Consider the following 22,290-nt stretch of genomic DNA (forward strand, 5'->3'; position numbering starts at 1 on the left):
TTGTCTTTTTATTTCCTCTACTTCAAGTGATTATTGATAAATCTTATAAAATATAATACTTGGAGTTATTGGATATTAATTTTAATCTTACAAGGGCAAACTAAAAAGAGAGGGGAAAAAAAAGCAGTTTAATTGAGAAGTAGAAGAAGAAGGGGTTTCAGGGAACCAGAAACTATCAGGATCTTTGTCCACCAGAACTGGACAGATCAGTAAGACCAGAGTAAGATATAGTTAATGAATTGTAATTCAGCCTACATTCCAAGTAGAAGGTTAAATAGTTCTTTTTATTTATACCTTGTCTTATTGTCTCAACTTCCTGTTTGCAAAGGATTTTGAATTTGACATTCCTTGTTCCCTCTTAAGCTTCTCTTTACTCATTCAATGTTATTTTTAAATTAGTTGCTCTAGATAAAATATGAGATTAATCTCAATCATTCTGTGTATATGTCTTTAATTATAACCAAAGAGTGCAGCAGGATAGGTTTTGGTTGTTTAGTTTCATAGGGTATAACTAATTGGGAAGGATTTTTTCCAGCTTGGCAGAGAGATGCTGCCTGGGGGAATAAAAAACTATTATTTTTGTATTTTATTAATAATTTTATAAATTCCCCCCAAAAGCAGAAAAAATATTCCAATTGAACCTGGGGCTATTGTCTCTGTTAAGGTTTGGGTGTCTATGAACTGGGTCTTTCCCCCTCCTGACCCAGTGTGGGGAAGAGTGACCTCTGAGGAAGGGAATAGTGGCCAAAGACAGGCTCTTCCCAAGGCCACACCCAAAAGGGTGGATATGGGCAAGGTCTGCTGGGATTCCTTTTCTTTCCTTTTACTAAAGGGAGAGGGGAACCAAACTCATAGAGCAAGCACTTGGACTCACTCAGAGATATGGGCCAAGTAATTATCAGATTGGCCAAAATACTGAAGCTGTGACCTGAACACATGGGAGATTATATTTGCTATGTTCTCAATAATTCCATGTGGTTAGGGAAGATTTTCATGGAAGCAATATTAAATTAGGGGAAGCTTGACTATGAGTCTCTTCAGTTACCCATTTAAAGTATATGTTTCCTCTCAACCCCCTTTCACTATGACTTCATGCTGCTCCAACTGTTCAAGGCTCCTTTTCCCACTTGGGTCTCTTCCCCCAGATCTCTTTTTCCAGAAGGCTCCATGCTTTAGTCTCCCCTATCAAATATCTCCAGTTAGAAGAGTTTAGCTGACCTAATTGGCAAAGGATTTGCTGAGTTTGGCTGAATCGATTCTATCTTTTCAGGACCTTGTTCTTTCCTAGGGAAAACAAAATGATGAGTGAATTAGACCAATTCTTTGAATATCCCTTTAACCTAATATTTAAGGTGTTTAAACACTCTTACTGTATGCTCTCCTTCTGACCTTAAGGGAAACCTAAAGGAAATTATTTAGGGGTGAGAATTTGGAGTATTTTAAGTAATCTTCAAATCAAATCCCAAAGTATACTGATAGTATATACTGCAAGCACCATGTCAGCTTCTGTATCTTCATTCAACTTCTTTCTTCATTTTTTTTCACTCATTTCTCTGAGGAATAGGTAACACTCTGCTTCATCCATTGAGTCCATCTCTTGCCACCTCCAGGACTTTTCATCATCAGTGATTTTATCCTTTTCCTAAAAAAAAAAATATTGAATCCAATTGAATCTCCTTATTCAAAAGTGCAGGTGGTTCTAAAATTTAGAGCAGAAAGGGATCTTAGAGATCATATAGTTGAAAGTATTCATTTTATAGTCATTTAACTTCCTATTTCTTAGTAGTCTTTTACATGATAATCATTTATGAGAAACAGAATCAGGGCATGATTCCCTGCTAATAGTTTCAAAAAGAGCATGAAGCAAATGGGAGGAGGGGTGGAGGGCTGATTCTTGTCTTTCTTACTCCCCAATCTCTCCCAAAGATACTAAAATACAATATAAACTGGTGAATAGCTTGATGAAAATTTCTTCTATGAAGGTCTCCTAAATGACCTGAGAGTTTCTCTTCAAATTCAGCCAAACTCTAGAAATCCTTTGCCAAGATTTTTTCCCTCTCCCAAATCCCAGTGCTTTATCTTGGCACACTGAATAGTGTTGTCTTTCCAAGGTTTTAGCACATATCCCAAATGGAGTACAACACAATGAAGGGGGCAGTATGTCCAATCTGGTGATATAAAGAGTACATTTAGTATATAATCTCTCGGAACCTCTCTTTAAATATTTAACGTTTTCTCCTGAATTTTCAAATGCTTTAATTCTGCTTTGTTCTATGTAGGTTTGATTTTCTAAATGATCTGCTTTGTTTTATTTTATTTTATTTTGTTTTAAAATATAAACCCCTCTTCCTTGTTTGCCATGCCCTGACCTGGAGTCCCTGAAAGATCAAGGCTTCTTTGTGAGCATTGCAGTAGAGAAGTGCCTCCTTTCCAAGAAAACATCACATCAAAGGCCATTCTCATCCTCCCCCCGATAATCAAAGGGATAAAAATGGAAAGAGAAAATGAAAAGAGAAAGTAAGATGCTGCTAAATCCATTAATCACATCTGCCTGTCCAGAGCCCTTCTTTCTCTTTCTGTATGCTCTCCCAGGGAATTATTTCTGCAAGGTTGCCTCGCACTGAAAAGTGGACACTACAGAGATGTGCTAAGCTGTCCATCAAGCTTCAATTGCAGGGTAGAAAAGGGGAGCTGGATTCTTCCCCCTCCTCTCCCATCTTCTACTCAGAATACAAGATAGCCCTATTATCTTAGAGATCTTCACAGCCTCTTTCTCTGGGCTGTTTTGTCTGTTGGAATCTGATTGAAAAGTGCTTCTGTCTCCACTTCCCCCTCCCTCTGGTACCACTCCCCCCAGCTGCCTTGACACTTTCTGACATTTCTAAACAACTCACACTCTTCCTGCTACCTCCCTGTTGCTCTCTAAACCTTTTTAATCCCATAGAATGCAAACTAATCTACTGAGAGAAAGACACTGAGCCTGGCCTGGCAGCTGAAGCTGGAAATGTCAAAGTAGGAGAAATGATAAATACACCTGCCACAAAAAGAAGGAGAGACAGAGCCAAGGCTGCTGCAACAATCAGCGTGTTTAATGTACAGATACACAGGACACTCTTCAGCACCCTTTCACATAGATTGCATTGAGGTGAGATGCTTACAAAGAGAAATGACAAGTATTAATAATGTGTTGGGTCTGGAGGGGGCCCCTAAGGGCAGAGGACATGGATATGAGGAGGAGAGATTCCCTAGGCACCCTGCCTGATTCCAGGGTGATTGAATTAGCTACTTATTCATTAAATACACTTCTAACATTGACAAATAATGCCAAAGATGAGGAGGGGGTATGTGTGAGTGTTTAGAGAGGAGGGAGACTCAACTTTTGCCTTGGAAGCCCACCCTGCTCAATGTCAAAGCTGTAAAAGTAATTGAAATTTTACTTTCTTTAGAATTTTCCCACTCCCCAGATTTATCAGTTTTAACCTCCTAGGGACTTTCCACCATACTGGGTCCCACCCCACTCCTAACTCCCTTTCTACTAATCACATAATGCTTTCAGCCACCCCCTGGTGTTAAAAAAAAAAAAAAAAGCTTCCTCCACTATAGCAGACTGAGAACTACAGGCCTTATTCTTCATTCTCAATTTCCACAGGATTTCAAGATTTGAAAAAACGAATTCTGGGTAAAGTAACAATAGTTGATGACATCTTAAGGTGTTTCCGGAAAGGAGTTATTTGCATTTTAAGAGGGAACCAGGAGGGTAAGTCTTTCCTTTGAAAGAACCAGGGAAGGCATTTAGCCTGGAAGAAAAAAAAGATAACACAGGGGGAGGGAGACTTGATCCCTTTTTCAACAATTTGAAGGGCTGTCCCATGGAAGAAGGATTAGATTCATTCTCACAGATCTTGAGGAGCAAAAGCTGAAATAGGGAATGGAATCTGCAAAGAGGCATATTTAGGATTGATGTTTAAATAAAAATAATAATAAACTTCCAAATAGAGTTAACATAAATGGAATATATAAATACATAAATGAGCTACCAAGGAAAAAGATTCTTTCTCCTTATTGATCATTAAGCTAAGATTTAGATGACTATAAGACCTGTATTAGGACTCATTCTTTTCCATTTATAGGTTGGACTAGAATATCATGTTAGGTTCCTTGAAAATCTAAAATTTTGTGACTTCAGAATCCAAAATAATTATCTCATAAGCATCGAATTTCATTGACAGAAAGATGAATGGGAATGGAGTAGGTATATGAAGATAGACTTTGAAATCTCTCAAATTATGCCACCTATTCCCCTACAGACAAATGCAGCTTTGCTATGGACCCAGCTTTGTAAACAGGGTAATATAATATAATGTAATGAAAATCATACCAATTACCCATGCCACATGCTTCAATGCTCCTTCCCCTCAGCTACTTGGTCTCTAAAAAATGGAATATTCTGATGTGGGGCATGGACCACATTAAACATCTTCACCTCTAAGAGACATTTGAATGGACCAAATCAAACACCTTCACCCCTAAGAACCATTTGCTCATTTGTTCCACAATCATTTATTAAACATGGACTATAGTTACTGAGCTAGACACTCCCATTTATGAATGGCAAAGGATTTTACTTAGACAAGGACAACTCCATGAACTGAAGAAAGCATCATTAAAGGAGCTTAAGCCTTCCTTCATTTTTCAGGAACAATTTGATTTTATTATCTAATATCTTAAAGACCGTGAACAAGTCAATTCCTCATTCTAGAGTTCAGTTTCCTCATCTGTCAAATAGCTTGAGATGAATTAGATGACCTCTAAGATTCCCCTCAAGTCCTATATCTTATGCTCTTGTTTCTTTTTTATTTGAAGACTAATGTTCAGGCTCTTAAACGATTTACTAATCTTCTTGCCTTTCAGAGTGAATGTAATTTACTTTTTTTTCTTCCTTTTTTCTTTCCCTGAATATGTGTTGTTCAGCCATTTCAGGTATGTCTGACTCTTTATGACCCTATTTGGGGTTTTCCTAGAAAAGATACTGGAATGATTTACCATTCATGGTACCATACCATACATGGAATGATTCCCTTGTCCAGTTCACCTTACAGATGAGGAAACTGAGGTAAATTGGATTAACTAACTTGCCCAGGGTCACAAAGCTAATGAGTGTCAGAGGTTGGATTTGAACTCAGATCTTCCAGATTCCAGATTTGGTAGTCTATGCATTGTGCTATATAGCTTCCCTGAATATGTCTCACATTAGATAATCATTATGAAGCATTTTGAAAATCTTAAAGTGCTAACTATTACTGTTATTATGCTCTTGTCAGAGGAAGAGGGGTATGCTGATACTTCCCACTTGGACACCACAAAGTTACTATTAGGCTTCCCCTACTCTCTCCACAGAGGAAGTAGGTAATTTGTTATTTATTTGCTAAATTCTCAAGTCAGTTATTTCTTTTATCTTCACACTTAGCAAATATGATTACCCAGGTGGGTGGTGGTGATATAAACAGTTACTTCATAGAAGAGGATAATAATAAGAACTGATATATAAAGTGCTTTTTAAGGTTTGTTAAACTCTTTCACATTACTCATTTGATCCTTACAGCAACTCTGGGAGGTAGGTATTATTTCCATTATGTTTACAGATGAGGAAACTGAGGTACAGAGAGGCTAAGTGACTTATCAGGGTCACACAGCAAGTAAATTTCTGAGACAAGATTTGAACTTGGATCCTCTTGACTCCAAGTCAAGCTCTATCCACTGTGACATTTAGCTTAAAGCCAACCCTTTCTAAATCCTCAAAATATGATGCCAAGGATACAAGAAACTTTAGGGATAATCTCATTTATCCCCATCAATTTATAAAGTACAAAACTCAGAACCCATAGAAGAGATATGACTTGTCTAAGTCACAGAGGAAAAATCATTAAAATCTCCCAAAGAAAGAATCAAATAAGGACCAACTTTTACTGAATCACAGATTGTTAGGACTAGAAATTACTACCTTGTCCAATGAACTTAATTTCATGCAAGAGGAAACAAAAGGACAGAGTTCATGTCAAAACAGAGACACATCTTCCTCATCTATAATATATATTTTTTCAACCAGATTATTGAAACTTTAGAAGTATAAATTCATCAAGGAGAGCATCCTATGGCAACAAGAGTCAGTATAAGCAACACACAGCAAAGAAGAAGAGATTCATCTCTGATTTCTTTTAGGAAAAAATCAAGGAGATATTTGAGGAGGTTTTCCAATTTAAGGAGCTATGATTCATATTCTTAATAGTTTTCAATATTTCTAATCTAATATACCCTAGATCCTCATTCCCTAGTTCATGACTAAATTTCTTCCCCTTGGACAAAACTCTTACCTGTTGTAAAGCCTAGGTCTTCTAACTGAGGTTTCTTATTCTGTAAGAAATTGTTTGTCTAAACAATCAGTATAACCAATTCAATCTATCATTCATTGGCTTCCTGATGCTAACTGGCTAGCCTAATACTGATTAATTCCATACGTTGGTGGACAGTACAAATAGTCGCAAAGCCCTATTAGATCAAAATTTCTATACACAGCCCTGAATTATGCCTTTAAACAATTCTACAGTGATTCTCCTATCAAGAACATTGTGAAAATTTACTCTTTGAATTCCCTGAGAAATGCCTGAGAAAGAGAAAAAAAAACCCTATCCAAAATAAATGCAATTATGGACAAGAAATTACTAAAACTGAACCATAAAACCCACAGTATTGATAATGCAGACTACCCTGTTAAAGGCATTAAATGGAGTATTTCTTTTTTCTGTAATGTGAGAAGGATTATTGGGAGGAAAGACCTTGCAGACTGGTAAAATGTCTGAACTTATATACAAGACTGCCTTCACTGAAAATTGTTTAAGGATACAGATTTTTACTTACTCTTCAGATCCAGCATGAAGCACACCTCTCTGTATAGTTTGGCACAAGTGCTTTCTGATGACAATGATAACAAGATACTTTTAAACTGTTAAAGCAAATTTAGATTATGACACAGGCAGGTTAATCAATTTTTCATGAGCAAAATGAAATCAGTTAGTTGAGATAAATGGCTAATGACAGACTGAATACCTAGGAACTAGACTGTAAGGCACCACAGGGACTCTGTACTTGAAGGGAAAACCAGGCATTTTTCCTTCTAAAATATAGAGACAAAGCACTCCAGTTTTGATATCTGACACCTTCTCCATGTTTGCTAACAAAACTAATGCTAGACTAAATTAAAGCCGTTTCACCTGGGTTATGAATTAGGCAGATTAATGAATTGTGTATATGTGCACTCTATTTCTATTCAGATGAAACAATACATTAGCCCTGCCCTACTTGTTGCCCCAGTGCAAATTAAGAACTTTGACACAAGCAAATATAAAAAAAAAGATGAAAGAGAAATGGAAAAAGCATAATGCTTCATGTGTACATCTTCAAATAAATGAACGTTCCTTTGTGTTTTTCTCCAAGGCAGTCACTTTTATATCCACATTGTTGAAAATTTTCTTTTTCAAACTTTAAATTTTTGCATTTTAATTTTACATAAATAACTTTCCAATATAGGTGTAAGATAAGAGATGAGAGATTTTTCCATGCACTTGATCATTTCTTGGAAGGGACCTGTTGAAGGAAGAGCAGGGAAAGGGAAAGAAGAAGCTGAGAATACTAATGAGGGAACAGAGGCTGTGAGATGCAACAGATAAGTCACTTCTGACTTGGGGAAGGAGAGAAGAGAGGTAGATCCCCAAAAGCGCAGGAGAAACCTATTCCATTGGAGATCAACTATCCTTCCTGAACCCCTGAAAACCTTCAACCACAACCTTTGTGACAACAATTTAAAGTCCTCAGTGGGACTGTGGATTGGAACTTTTTGAAGAGAGACATTCACGGATCCTGTCCAAGGATTTCTCTCTCTGTCTCTTTCTCCCTCACTTGTCCCTAGACTCCTATATTCAAGTTTAGTTAGCTTCAGAGTAAGGACTAACAGGCAATTGGCAAGAAAGAGGGATCAAGGCTGAAAATCCTTGAACCCCGAGACCTTGGAGGTCCAATCTGCTAGAGGGAGTAACCATAGGGATCCCCTATTTACCTAATTTCCCACTTGATACTATCCTGTGATACCTCTTTCCTATGTGAACCCCAATAAATCACTTGTCATTCAAGATTTAGGTCTGGGCCAATCTCTAATATCATATTTAGGGGGACTGTAGATTTGGAGAGGGTCACACCTCTCCCCAAAGGGGGATTGACTTCTAGGTATCAGGGATTCAAGGTTGCCTGACCCATTTAAAGGTTGCCTTATCCCTTTAAAGACTATATTTACCTCTGACATTCATCTCAAGAGTCTTCAGTACTATGGTCACAAACACCAAAGAATACATCTGTCTTTCTGTTCCTATCTTTTCACCAATTATTAAATGCAACCAGCCAGAAGGGCATTAAGGTCAGCACTAAAATCAAATGTATTTTGCAGTATATCAACAATTATATAAAGTATTCTAGAAGTAGATATCACCCAGTCTCCATCCCTGATCAGTACCCTGACAAGAGTCAATTGGTGAAATCATCTTTGAGCTCTTTCCCAGAGGTAGAGAGGTCTTTGCTGGGAAATATAATAATGGCCTTGCTGGAAAATAGGAGGGGTAAAATGAGTGCATGGTTTTTAAAAAGTCGTGAAGATATAAACATAAAAAAGGAATCACAGTACCTGTGGAGGTAAAAAAATATTAAGACCCACACAAATCTACCCTAAGGGGCTAAACATTCTCTATAAGGAGACTGAGCTCAAGTTTGGAACAAAATGTTATAATAAGAGCAAAATGATTTCCCCTATGGTCTTTCAGAGGCTGAATCTATCACATGAAATAATGGTGTATACTTCTTCAGGAAGTGTCCAAAATCAGTTAGACAAGAATATTTGAGAAGATATTGGAAGAAAGGAGGATATATTAAGTGCTTTTAATTAGTTTCTTTTTATATACTGGGTCACAGTAAGGATGGCATCTCTATCCTTCCAGTCACTCAGGTTCACAACCTAGAAGTCAGTCTTTACTCTTCACTTACACTTTCATTCATCCCATAAATACAGCCAGTTACCAAATTCTTTCATTTCTATATCTAAGTCATCTCTCAAGCTGCTTTCCTTTCCTCCACTCACATAACCAATAGAACAGTTCAAGCCTCTAGGACCTCTAGGTTGATTTCCTTCCTTATCTTCCTATTTCAAGTCTCTCCCTATTCAACTTCATCCTTCATACTAAAATTTCCTAAAGCACACATATGACAATAATATTCCCCTACTCAATAAACTCCAGTGGTTCCCTGTTATTTTCAAGATCTAATATGAATTCTGTTTAATCTTTAAAGAATTTCAATTGATCCAACCATTTTGGATCATAATTTGGAACTATGCCCAAAGGGCACTAAAAGACTGACTGCCCTTAGATCCAGCCATACCATTGCTGGGTTTATACACCAAAGAGACCATAAAGAAAAAGACTTGTACAAGAATATTCATAGCTACACTCTTTGTGGTGGCAAAAAAAAAATTGGAAAAGGAGGGGATACCCTTCAATTGGGGAATGGCTGAACAAATTGTGGTATATGTTGGTGATGGAATACTATTGGGCTAAAAGGAATGAACTGGAGGAATTCCATGGGAACTGGAATGACCTCTAGGAATTGATGCAGAGTGAAAGGAACAGAACCAGGAAAACATTGTACACAGAGACAGATACACTGTGATATAATAAAATGTGATGGACTTCTCTACTAGCAGCAATGCAATGATCCAGGACAATTCTGAGAGACTTATGAGAAAGAATGCTATTCACATCCAGAGAAAGAATTGTGAGAGTAGAAACACAGAAGAAAAACAACTGCTTGATCACATAGGTTGATGGGGATATGGTTGGGTATGTAGACATTAAGCAATCACTCTAGTGTAAATATGAATAATATGGAAATAGGTCTTGATCACTGATAGATGTAAAACCCAGTGGAATTGCATGTCGGCTATGTAAGGTGTTGGGGGAGGGGAAGGAAAGAACATGAACCATACAATTATGGAAAAATATTCCAAATTAATTAAATATTTTTCCAAATAAATAAAAATTTATAAAAGGAAGATTACTTAGTCAGTAATGTGAAGGATGGATTAGAGAAAGCTGAAGGCAAGTCTAGGTGAGAAGTGACAATCTGAGAAGAAGCAAAAAAAAAGATGAAGTGAAAGTGGAAGGAGAAGAACAGTTACAAGACTAACTGATTATGGAAAAAACAAACAAACATTGAATCTGAAGTTTGAAGATCTGGGTTCAAAGCCAGGCTTTACTATTTATTTCCTGGGAAACATATCACTCTTCTGGGACACACTCAGGTTCCTCATCTGGCATATTGGCTTAATAAAATGTTTTATTTTTGATGGATCTATAAAAAAAATAAATCAAATAAAAAATAAAGAATTTCAAGAACTAACCCCAGTCAACCTTTCCAACTTTAGTACACATCACTTCCCTTAATGTACAATGTAATCTGACCAAATTGGCCTTCTTACTATTCTTTCAACATGATATTTGATGTCTATACTGTCTATTGCCATTCCTAGAATTCACTTCTAATATTTTCCTTTTTTTTTTAACTCTTACCCTCTGTCTTAGAATCAATAATAAGTATTAGTTCCCAGGCAGAAGAGTGGTAAGGGCTAAGCAATGGAGGTTAATTGATTTGCCCAGGGTCACACAGTCAGGAAGTGTCTGAGGCCAGATGTGAACCCAAGACCTCCTATTTCTAGGCTTGGCTCTATCCACCCAGTTGTCCCTTATCCTCTAAGGAAGAACTTGAAGTCATTCAGTGATCATTTATTATTATGCACTGACCCTTCAATAATAGGCACTGTGGCTTTGTTTATGGACATTATATTAAAAGTAAACATACTGAATACAGCATTGCATCCTGAATATGCTTCAGGAAGGAAACAGATCCATAATATAATTATGACACAACTAATACTCATTGGAGTAGGGGACAGGCATCTGATACTTGGAGAACTATAATGAAGAGGAAGTATGAGACCTATTAAAAATATGTTTACATTCCTTTTTTTTTAATTTTAAGGTCCAAATTCTCTTTCCTTCAGCTACACCCATTGAGAAGACAAGCAATATAACATTAACTAAAATTTTGAAATTACATAAAACTCATTTACATTTTGGTTTTGTTGTTATTTTAGTCAAATCCACCTCCATAACCCTATTTCAAATTTTCTTGGCAAAGATATTGGAGTGGCATTGCCATTTCCTTCTCCAAATCATTTTACAGATGAGGAAACTGAGGCAAAGAGGGTTAAGTGACTTGCCCAGGGCCACACAGCTAGTAAGTCTTGAAGGCCAGTTTTCAACTCAGAGAGATGAGTTTTCCTGACTTCAGGCCCATCACTCAAATCACTGTGCCACCTAGATGCTCCATTTCCATATTAGCCATATTCAAGAAAAAAGCAAGAATTAAAATATAGAAAAATATAATTCAATTGGCACTCAGAATTCTTTAGTTTTCTCTCTAGAGGTGGATAACATTTTTCATTGTGAGACCTTTGCAACGGACTTGAATCATTATATTGATCAATGCAGCTAAATCTTTCACAATTGTTCATCTTTACATTATTATTTTTATCATGTAAAATAATCTTCATATCTTTGAAACTTTTTCTTGGTGACTAAATTGCTAAGTCATTCATAGCAAATAGAAGATAAAGAAAGTCAGACTGAAGCTTGATATAAGAAAACAAATTGCTCACATTGGTAAATATAAAAAAAAAGGAAATGGACTGTTTTGGGAGGAGGTTTCTTCTCACTAAAATGTAAGTAAAGCCTAATGACAACTTATTGGGAATGTCAGTGGAGATTCTTCACAAGATAAGAAATATAATGTATATTTCAACTTTGGGATTCTTTAATTCTGCAAAATGATTTCTTTCCTCAATGATTTCTGGATTTTTCTCAACCATTCCAAGCTCATCTCTCAATTTTTCCAGTGATTCAACTATCACCTCTTTTCTTTGGATTCTTAGATCAAGGTATCCAGCCCCAACCTCTCTCCTGACTTTGAATCTAGCATTTCCAATTTCTCATTTGGCATCTTGAAATGAATGGCCTATGGTCATCTTAAACTCAATATACCTCAAAATAAACTAATTTTCTTCCCTCTATGCCCCACCTTTTTCATATTCCCCCCCCCCATCATTGTCAAGGGCATCACCATCCTTCCAATCAACCAGACTTGCAATCTAGGAATCATCCTGGACTCCTCACTCTCTCTTATTCCTCCATATCCAATCTGTTGCCAAGGCTGATTAGTTTTACCATTGTAATCTCTCTCACATATGGATCCTTTCTCTTTTATGACATTGCTTCCAATCGGGCAGACACAACATTGGAGTATATGGGTGTTCTAGGAGGACTAGAACTTCTGGTGTGAGAACTTGCTGAGCCTTTTTTAGGGTTGCTCATTCACCTTTGGTGTTCACCTGGCACACAAATTTCACCTGTGGCTTAAAAAAAATGGTAGCATGCACAATGGCCATACTCTGGTAAACCAGATGGGCTAGACAAAATTGTGAAAAATTGATGGGTTACAAACCTGTGGTAAGTTTTGGGGATGTCTGCCCCAAGCATATAAAGGCTTCCACCTCCAGAATGGGCAAATATGAACAATTTGTTCCAGTAGCTATGAAAGTAGCTGGAGCAGTCTCAAATGCTCAAAGCTTGGTGAGACATTGAAGATGTCAATGGCATCCACTGCATCCTTAGTCATGTACACCTCAAAATTTCTTAGACTTATAAATGTTGGAAATTTCACCATTGGGAAATTTCATACTTGAAAAATTTCCTATTGATAGTGGGTCTTGACTATTGGAATGTGAATCCCATTGGCATGGGAGGTTCCTTCTCCTTCCCTTCTTAAGATTACTTTAGGACAGAAACCCTTTGCTGAACAATGGAAAGGACTTTGACATATGCTTAAGCATAGAACAGGAATTTCTTTGAGTCATGATTGATTTTAGAATTGATACAATGGAGATACTTGGAATCAATCTCCACCCTATTCAGTCCTAACAGGATTGAGTAAGGGCTGCAGCCTAGATCAAAATTTAATTATTTCAATCTCTACCCTACTCAGGTTAACAGGATTTAGAAAGGGCTGTAGCAAAGGATCAAAGATTTAATTATTTGAAAATATGACCTTCAACAGACATGTGCAAAGCCAGAAGACCTCTGGGCGGTCCTGGGTTAAGCTAGAGCCTCCATTGGCACAGGGAAATTGATGGACAGGGATTGGTAGATGTGAGAACTGAGGGGAGGCAACTTGGATGGTTTCCTTAAAGAGAGAGGGGTCTGAAGACTCAGGGAGGTGGTTGAGGAGTTGGCCGGAGTAGTTGCGGTGTGCTCTGAGAAGCTTTCTCTGAAGGAAGCTGAAGGTGGGGGCCTCTGAGACTGTTTCTCCATTTTGGTCACGTGAGTAATAGGGACTGATCTCTTTTCTTTGCCCCAGCTATCTAAGGGCTTGGGCCTTTTGGCCCAGCCTAAACAGAAGGGGTATTTAAGCCCTATTCCCTTCTCTCCCTTTTTCTCTCTCTCTATCTCTAATTCCTTTCTTACTCCTATTGTAATTAAACTCCATAAAAGATTTACTGCTGACTTGAGTTTTCATTTAGGAATTACTGAATTCCTTGGCGACCTTAAATTAATATATATATCAGTATTTTAAAGTGATTCCCTTGTCACAGTCATCATCAGTCATCTTGACTTTTGGCTTGCTACTGAAGTTAAATGACTGGAAAAGAAAGTGAAAAATTGAAGACTGCATGTAACCCTGACTCGCTTGAATCCAATTCACTGGCAAGTCAAGATATCACCAGTGATGTCTTTGGTACTCTTCTAAAATGAAAGATTAATAATAATACCTGCAACAGACTGTTTTTAGTCTTCTTTCCTCAAGTCTTTCTCCACTCTGTCATCAAATGGATCTTCCTAAAGCATGGGTCTGACCATTTTAACATGACTTCTCAATAAACTCAAGTGATTACTGATCACTTCCAGGATCAAATCCTCTTTGGTATGCCAAGCCCTTCACAACCTATCCCTCCTACCTTTCCCATCTTCTTATCCTTCATTCTATCTCTCTGATCTCTTCATTTTCTCTTTGATCTAGTGACACTGAATGTCTTGTTATTTGTAACTCAACATTCTGATTCTAAGCATTTTTATTGGTTATCCCCCAAGCTTGGAATTCTCTCCTTCCTCATTTCTACCTTCTGTCCTCTTTGATTTCTTTCAATTCCCACTTGAAATGTCAGATCTATAAGAAGGCTTTCTTGATCTCCCTTAATGCTAGTGTATTCCTACAATTTATTTTTTTTCCGGTTTACACATATGAACATACATGACTAATACATATTTTTGCATATTGTCTCCTCCATTATAATGACTGTGAGTTCCTTGAGAGCAGAGATTATTTTTGTTTTGTTGGCCTTTTTTTTTTACATCTGCGTTACTTAGCAAAATTTCTAGATTTAATAAATCATTGTTGATTTACTGATTCCCCAAAATAGTTCCCAATGTTTGCTTGATACTCATGAATATATCTTACCCAGAGCCATTCTATCCTCCAGACCTTTGTTCTTATTATTCACCCAACAGCAATATTTAATTTTCCCTCAATACCAAAAGCAAGTCAAGCCAATCCTTTTATTTTCTGAAATGTTATAGAATTACCATTTAAGTATTCAGTGTGCACAAGATAACTTTACACTTATTGATATTCTTGTTTTACATTTATTGATATCCTTGTTTATCTAATTCTACTCATATTATTTTACTTGTGTAATTTTTTTCCCTAAGTAAAAGATAACCCTCTCCAGGGGAGAATTCATTTGTTGAACAAATTAAATTCAAAAAAACATTTGTTAAGCATGTCTTCTGGGTGAGCAAAGTACCTTGGGAATACAAAATGAATGTTACTTACCTGATGTTAAAGTTTTTAGTATTTAGTCTGAACTCCCATCATTGTTCTCATCATCTTCACCTCTGTCCCATAAAGACTGTCCCTGAAATCAACCTGGACTGTGATAGCTGAGCTTTTACCTTAATTTAATTGAAACAACTAATTCCACATTACCTCCCTTCCATTTACAATCTTTACCATTTACCACTATCACTTCTCTTTAATATTAGACTTCCTTTATTAGAATATAAGTTCTTTGAGAGAAAGGATTTTCTTGTTTTCTAGTATTTGAATCCCTAACACTTATTATAGTATTTCACACAGAAGTACTTAATAATGATTTTATCATTTGTTCATATTCAAAAGAAACAATAATATAGGGGTTAATCAAGTGCCTACTATGTGGCAAGTGGCAGCTATGGGATAATAATGGAACCAACATTCTAGGGTTAGTGTTATTATTGGGCCAGTTAGGTGGCACAATAATAAATAGAGTGCCAGGGCTTGAGTCAGGAAAACTAATACTCACCAGTTTAACTCTAATCTTAGACACTTATTAGCTGTGTGATATTGGACAAATCATTCAACCCTAATTTCCTCTTTTCATCTTTAAAATGAGATGGAGAAGGAAATGCCAAAATACTCCAGTATGTTTACTTAGAAAACTCCAAACGGAATCATTAAAAGTCAAGAGTTGGACATGGATGAAAACAATCCAACAATAATAACATGTCAGGCACTGTGCTCAGCACATTACAAATACTAAGTTATATGAACTTTATAACCCTATTAGGTAGGAACTATTATTATCCCATTTTACAATTGAAGGAACTAAGGCTGAGACAAGGAAAGAGACTTGCCCAGTATCACAGAGCTACTAAGGGTTTGGGGTTAGATTTTAACTCAAATATTGCTGACTCCAAATCCACCTAACTTTACTATGCTCAGATCTGCTGTGATGGGGAATTCTGGACAATCCTCTCCACTTCTTTTTTTTTTTTTCAGGATGCCATAACGTTGTTGACATGGAAGCCCTAATGTGATCTACCTTGACATGCATGAACTGATGCAAAGTGAGGTGAGCAGAACCAGAAGAACACTGTACATAGTAATAGCAATATTGTACAATGATCAACTAAGAATGGCTTAGCTATTCTCAACATTGCAATGATTTAAGTCCAAATGACTCATGAGAATTTTGCCTCATGAGTTATCAGTCTCAAGAGAAAGGGCTGATAAAATCTAAATGCAGTTCAAAGTATATTATTTTTCCTTTTGGGTGTGTGTGGATTTGGTTTTGTTGTTGTTTCATAAGTCTTCTTCAACAGCATGACCAGTGTAGAGATATAGTTTGCATAATCACACATATGTAGCCTAGATCAAGTAAGTTGCTGTCTCAAGGATGTGGGATGACAAGGAGGTAGGGAGAAAATTTGGAATTCAAAATTTTAGAAAAGAAATGTTAAAAATTGTTATTACATCCTTGATCAACAACACACGTAAAACCTACTAAAAATGAGCATTGGCTATGGGAGGGGGTGAGGGGAAGGGGAGGGAAAGAATATGAATCTTATAACCATAGAAAAATATTCTGAATTAATTAATTAAGTAAAGTTTTCCAAATTTGAAAAAAAAATTATTACATATAATTGGGAAAAAATAAATTATTTTAAAAAAATAATCCATCTTGAGACTGGCCATTTTGTCATAGAAAAAATCAAAAGGGGGGGGAGGGGGAAAGCCACCACAGCACCATTAGCAAAAGTCTGTGTTACACATATTAAAAGCTTTGACTTGATAATGCTAACTCAAGATAAAATCACCCTAATTAGACATTTCTGTAAAGTGACTTGTTAGCACTATTTATCTCAACAAGGACCATTTCTAAAATTTAATAAAAACACAAATTCATTATGGCAATAAGGTTAATGTGAAAAAAGCCATTAAGAGGGAAAGGGGGCTGAGTGAGGGTAGGAGGGGGGAAACTGTTTTGTAATGTGCTCATGAGACCTACTAAAAAGGTTATCCCTTTCACTTTTGACTAAGCCAGAATGACTATGGGAAAGGATATATATATATATATATATATATATATATATATATATATATATATATATGGAGTGAGAGAGTAGTTTATTCTTATTATTACTATCAAAATGAATGTTACTTTATGAACTCATTTGATTTCATAAACCTTCCTGTGGCAATAAATTTACATGTGTTACTTTCCTGAAAAGTTATATAGTTTTTTTGTATGTGTGTTTTTGAGGAGTGATGGCGAACTGAAGTAGTAAAAAAAAAAAACTTTTTATAAATATCCCTCATGACTTGCCCACTGATTTCCTCTCTTCTTAGCCTGCCACATTGTTAGTGATTGATCAATTAATCCATCAACAAGTATCTATTAAATGATTTTTACATATTCTTTGAAGGATTCTGATGTGGAAGAGAGTTTATACTTAATTTGATTGGCCCCAGAGAGTTCCAGATTTAGGGAAAAAGTTGAACTTTTTTCCCCTTTACATTTAATTTCTCTGTACCATTATGACCTTTTCAACTCTCCTTCTATTGAGCATCCCTTTCTGATGTTGTTACTCACTTGTTTCAGTTGTGTCAGATTCTTTGTGACCCCATTTGGTGTTTTCTTGAAAAGATACTGGAGAGTTTTGTCATTTCCTTTTCCAGCTACTTTTACAGATGAGGAAAATGAGACAAACAGTGACTTGTTCAAAGACATATATCTAGTCAATGACTGAGGCTAGATTTGAACTTAGGAAGAGGGATGTAGCTGACTTCAGGCCCGGCATTCTATCCCCTATACCACCTATCTGCTTCTATACATTCTGAAACTCTACTGTAAAATAAATTTCTCTTATATATCCAACTAAAACCAACCTTTTTAATGATAATTCAATGTCATTAAAAATAGCAAAAGTGAGAATGGAAGTAGAAACCCAAGAGATATAAGGATAAAAAATTGATTAGAACTGATAACCTATCAGGTTACAGGTTCTTAACTTGAGATGAATGGGTAGCTTGAAGAGGTCCACAAACTTAAATGGAAAAAACATATATGTATATGTATTTCAGTATGTTTTCCTTTGCCATTATGAATTTAATTATATAGATTTTAAAATATTATTCTGAGAAAGTGTCCATGGTTTTATCATGTTGACAAAGTGGGCCAGGACATAAAAAAGATTAAGAACTCCTGGCTTAAAGAAATTAGTCAAAGAAGAAGGAAGTAGACTTTAGAGGGCAGAGTCAAGAAGGCAACTTAGAAGCAGAAAAAGTTCATACCTCTGAAAACCTTTCCTTACGGATCACACACTGAATTCTCCTAGGGTACTGAAATTCAAACGTAACAACAGGACAGAGGCAAGGAACCCTCCTTCTGGACTCAAATCAAAAGATACGCCCCTCAAAAGCTGGAATCCGAGAACCCTTGGGTCTAAGGGGAAGTCAGAAGGAAGGTCCCAGGACCCCTCCCCCCAACCCAGAGCACTGAGCCCCCAGTGGCAGCGAGAACATCTGGGCTGGCAAAGGTGCTGTTCTGGAGGGTGTACCTTGAGAGAAATCTGGGCCAGGCTCAGAGTGTCCAACATAGGAGGCAGGGAAGCAGCCAGAGAGAGACTGAAGAGCCTGAAGCCCTGTGGCTGGGTCCTTCCATCTGGCTTCAGTCTCCCTGGAGTAACCTAATCCCATCAGGAGTCCTCAGAGCTCAGGGAAGTCAGGACCCCTCCCCCACCCAGAGGGCAGGGCCACCCACAAGGACAGAAACATCTGGGCTGGCAAAGACACTGGTGTACCTAGCAGAAAGTGCTGTGCCAGGCTCAGAGCATGGAACACAGGCAGTGGAGAAGCAGCTGGAGAGAACCTGAAAGAGCCTGGGTGGCTCCAGCCTTCCAGGAGTCTTCAGCCTCAAAGCACATACAGCCCAACCCAGTTGAACTTAATCCTATCAAAAGCCTCCAGAGGACAGGGAAGCCAACATTCCTCCCCCAGAGACTGTACCAAGAGATCTGACAAAGCTCCAAGAGGGGAGACTGACAGCCCCAAAACCAAAAAAATGAGAGGAGAAAGAGCACAGACAAATACGGGGAGCAAAGAAGGGGTAAACACAAGCAAACAACAGAAAAAGAAAAAAGAAATTACAATATACAGCTTCTGTACAGGTAATGAGCAAAGAGCAAACGAAACATAGGGGAAGAGGTCAGCAAAGGAAAAATCAGAAATCCCAGCGAATTGGATGCAGGCTTTGGAATAACTCAAAATGCAATTGAGATTGAGAAGAGACTCTAAATGAACACTCTAATGCAAATACCAACAACATGGAAATGGGTTTGAATCAAGGACACATGTGATACCCAGTGGAATCACTCATCGGCTATGGGACAGGGGTGGGGGTATAGGAAAAGAAAATGATCTTTGTTTCCAATGAATAATGTTTGAAAATTATCAAATAAAGTAAAAAAAGAAGGAAATAGTCAAGAAATTCTCAAAACTAGACACTTGGGGAAGTGATTTAAAGGTAAAAAGAAAAAAATTGAAATTCAATAAAGAATTGATGATCTAAAAGGGGGTGGAGGTAGGAAAGAGAAAGTAATGAGCTTTGAATAAAAGGTTTTTTAATGTGGCATTTTATCATGGAGAAAATGGAAATGTCTTGCAAATGGAAACATAGGCCAGAGGTCCATTATCAGAGTTGAAGGTATAGGTTTAATAATTTCAGTCATGAAGACTTTAAAGTTGAAAAATCTTAGATTTGGAAAAGACATCATAGATACTCTAGAATTCAACCTTTTCCTAGAAATGAATCTCTTTTGCCTGCAAATGAGTATCCAATTTACTCTGGAAAAGTTAAAGAAATGAAGAACTCAGTAAAATGCCAGGAAACTCATACCACCTTTGGACCATTCCAATTATTCAGAAGATTTTTCTTAAATTTAGCCAAAATCTGACTCTCAACAACTTTCAATTATTATTCTTAGTTTTAGCCCTTGATTGCCAGACCCCCCAAAAAAGTGTCACTAGATAGTCCTTTATATGTTGTAAGACAGCAATAATTGTCCCATGTTTTCTTCTCTTCTCCAGGTTAAATGTTGACTGTTCTTTCATCTAATACTTTTATATCATGGTTTAAATTCCTCACCATCTTTGTTGCCTTTTTCTAATGTTCTCCAGCTTGTCAGTATCTATCCTAAAATATGAAAAGCTGAACTGAAGATAGTATTCAAGATGTTGTCTAATTAGACCAGCATACAGTAGAACTACCACTTCCTTTGACTTAGTATGACTCTACTAAAGTAACATAAAATAGAATTAGCTTTTGTGGTTCTCTGGCATAACAGGAACATGTATTAAACTTTCAGATCACCAAAATACTCAATTCTTTTTATTTAAAACCCTTACCTTCCATCTTAGAATCAATACTGTATATTGGTTCTAAGTCAGAAAAGTGGTAAGGGTTAGGCAGTGGGGTCACACAGCTAGGACGTGTCCAAGTCCAAATTTGAACCCAGGATCTCATGTCTCTGAGTCTGGCTCTCAATCCACTGGTCCAGCCAGCTGCCCTCCTTCTCAGTTCTTTTTAGCATAACTTTTATAGTTGATTTAAAAACAATGTAATTGTAAGAATTTGTAATACATTTTTAAACTTTAAGATTATTTATTTAGTCCAATTTTCAGGTCTTTTCAGATGTTTTTGGATACCATTCTTATCATTAAATGTCTTAGATATCCCTCCTAAGTTTATGTCATTTACAGGTTGAAAAGCGTGGAACAAGTCTTCATCCAAGACACAGAGTCCAGAATATAAGTAAAAAGAATTATTTTCAAGAAAAAAAATTTATTTTGTTAAGTTTAATCACTCAATAAGCATTTATTAAGCACTCCTACTAACTTCTGTGCTAAACTCTGGGACTACAGAGACAGAAGCAAAACAGTCACTACTCAATAGAATACATTTTAATAAAATAACATACATAGATATAAATATAACACATACGTCAGATACAAGGTAACTGTGGGAAAGGAATTAGTCTTTAATAGCTGATGATTCCAAGAAGGGAACTTCAACTGAGGATTTTAAAATTTCAAGAGGAGGAAATTTATTGCAGACATTGGGGATGACCAATGAAAAAACACAGACATAAGAGATGGGATGTTCTATGTAAGGAACAGCAAGAAGTTCAATTGGCTGAAACAGATTTTGTAGGTCAAGTGTAATAAGGGAGGGATAGTGGTATTGGAGGAAGTTATAAATATCTTTAAATGTCATACAGGAATTTATATTTGATCCTAGTGGTAATAGGAAGCCCCTGGAGTAGATTGAGCAGAGCAGTGACCTGATCAGATCCATACAACTGCTATGTGAAGGATGGATTCCTGTGAGAGACTTGAAGCAGAGAGAATGACAGAGACAGGCAGAGAGAAAGTAATCAACAAGGTGAAAGATGATGTGTTCCTGAACTGGGGTAGGAACTATATTAATGAGAAGAATGCAGGTATTTGAGAGACGTTGCAGAATTAAAAACAACAAAACCTGGCAAATTATTGGAGATGTGGCATGAATGAGAATAAGAATTTAAGGATAACACTGAATTTGGGTGACTGAAAAAAGTAATGGCATTCTCAATAAATGTTAGGAAGCTTAAAAGAAGGGAAGGAGATAAATAATATTTTAGATACTTGATACTGAAATTTGAAATAGCTAAATCCAATTTGAATTGCCAGATAATGATATACAAGTGATGTTTAGGAAAGCAATTATGACTGGTTATTTAAACATACATAAGTACATATGTATGTGTATATAAATATGCATTATCATTCATCTTCATAGAGATTAGGGGTTAAGCATACTGATTTTATGAGATCATTAAGTGGGAGAATACAGAGAGACAAGAGAAGAGGGTCCCTGACAAGTATCTTACAGTTAATGGACATGTTATGCCTAAATGATCCAGCAAGGGAGGTTGAGAAGGAAAAAAGGAAACCTAAAAAGAGGGAGGATCCAGGAGAACAGTGCCCAACAGGATCAAATACTGAAGAAAGGACTACAATCTAGAAAAGTAATGTAAAGACTGAGAAAAAAAAGATCAGGTTGCATCAGACAATTAAGAGAGCAGGGCAGCTTTCATGAAGTGAAGGAATCGAGCTACTTTGCATAATACTTAAAAGAAAGTGAGAGAAGTGGAGAAAAGAAGTGTATGCATCCATTTCAAGGAGTTTGACTAAGAAAAATTCAAGAGAGGAAATGATAACTTTTTG

At 36.8% G+C, this 22,290-nt stretch overlaps 1 long non-coding RNA gene across 1 annotated transcript in view; it reads right to left on the reverse strand.

Annotated features, from left to right (window-relative positions):
* Positions 1-434: 434 nt before the first annotated feature.
* The window catches only part of LOC103095186 (uncharacterized), an 83,585-nt gene continuing 61,729 nt past the window's right edge, over positions 435-22,290 (reverse strand). The window contains exon 3 of the long non-coding RNA XR_008917632.1: positions 435-1,642. This is a non-coding gene — a long non-coding RNA (uncharacterized LOC103095186). The remainder of the gene's footprint in view (positions 1,643-22,290) is intronic.

This window comes from Monodelphis domestica, chromosome 3 (assembly GCF_027887165.1).
Source record: "Monodelphis domestica isolate mMonDom1 chromosome 3, mMonDom1.pri, whole genome shotgun sequence".
In the NCBI taxonomy this organism is placed as follows: Eukaryota; Metazoa; Chordata; class Mammalia; order Didelphimorphia; family Didelphidae; genus Monodelphis; species Monodelphis domestica.